This window comes from Pundamilia nyererei, unplaced genomic scaffold, assembly GCF_000239375.1.
Source record: "Pundamilia nyererei isolate P.nyererei 1_Seehausen unplaced genomic scaffold, PunNye1.0 scaffold00755, whole genome shotgun sequence".
Lineage (NCBI taxonomy): Eukaryota > Metazoa > Chordata > Actinopteri > Cichliformes > Cichlidae > Pundamilia > Pundamilia nyererei.
The window spans coordinates 66979-68417 of record NW_005188156.1 but is presented as its reverse complement, the minus strand read 5'-3'; the positions used below and the strand labels follow the sequence as shown (position 1 = coordinate 68417).

The 1439-nt window shown below is 37.9% G+C and overlaps 1 long non-coding RNA gene across 1 annotated transcript; it reads left to right on the top strand.

Moving 5' to 3' along the window:
* LOC102205241 (uncharacterized) lies at positions 1 to 1407 on the top strand. Its single transcript, XR_312459.1, has 3 exons — positions 1 to 20; positions 174 to 239; positions 387 to 1407. It is a non-coding gene; the product is annotated as an uncharacterized LOC102205241 (long non-coding RNA).
* The last annotated feature ends 32 nt before the right edge of the window (positions 1408 to 1439 follow it).

The following is a 1439-nucleotide window of genomic DNA, read 5'->3' as shown; positions in this document are numbered from 1 at the left end:
GAAACCGAAGAGACACAAAGGTAAGTAAAGTAATCAAATAAGTACCTAATTTCATGCTTGCTTCGAGTTTTAATTATTTTTACACAAGAAGAAAAAGTTGTAAAAATAAATCAAGTTGTCACTTTGAACAAAGAGGTGCTTGCAATGACATTTGACAAATCATTTCTTTGCAGGGAAACCAGCTCCTGCAGCAGCTGATGAAACAGTTTATTCTGAAGTTAAATCACAAACAGCTCTGGGTAACTGTGCAGAAATAAAATAGCTTACATGTTGTGATTTGTTGCTGTAACGATGAACTCAAGTACTAAAGTGTTTAAGTTTTTAGGGAGTAAATTTAGTTCCAAATCACCTTTAATGACTGAATTATGCTGCATCATTTCTTTCAGATTAATAACAAGATCTGCAAAACCAACTGGATCAGTGACAAAACTGAGTTTCATTTGAATTTAAGAGAGCATTAGAGAAATTGAGATTATGCACTGTTTTATAAGATAAAGTAAAATAAGTAAAATCTTTCATCATAATAGCCCAAGTGATAATCTGGCTTTGAGACCAAGATGCTTCGCACACATGAACATTCACTGAACTGCAAGTGTTGTTACATGTTCACTGCTAAATAAATAAAATAAATAATAAATAAATAAATACAAATACAAATAAACAACATCTTGAAATCAAAATAATCAACCTACAGGGGGCTGAATTTTGATACACATCAAAGTGAAAAAAAAATGATGCAGACCATTTTGTTGAAATTTCATTGCACCGACTCAAAATTATACTGAGTAGTCAGTTTGTCTTCCATGGACTTGTATGCTTTCCTGACAATTTTGGAGCATACTCCACAAGAGATGATGGTGTCCTGGGGATCTCCTCCCAGATCTGGACAAGGGCATCTGAGCTCCTGGACAGTCTGAGCTGCAGCATGGCAGCTTCAGATGGAGAGGAGCATAATGTCCCAGTTGGATTTTGGTCAGGCGAGTGTGGGAACCAGTCAGTGGTATCAATTCCTTAATCCTCCGGGAACTGCCTGCATACTCTCGCCACATGAAGCTCGGCATTGTCATACCAGGAGAAACCCAGGACCCACAGGCACCAGCGTAGGATCTGACAATGAGTGACAAACTCTTGAGACTGTGCTAGCAAACCTGACAATTGCACGCATTGAACTGGCAACCTAGAGAAGCTAGACTGCCTGTACAACCTCTGTAGCATCCAGGGATTGTCTCATCTCATCCTACCAGTAACGATGATCACTCTAGTCAAAAGTAAAACTAGTGAAAAAGACAGAAAATATGAGAAAGGAAAAAATGTCAGTGACCTCTAGTTGTAAAATGATTCCTGATTTGGGATGCACCTTTTGTTAACTGCATGTTTTGCTACTTCACAGAGCAGAGATGTCTAAGTGGTGTGATGCTTTACTTGAATTAAAAGTAATT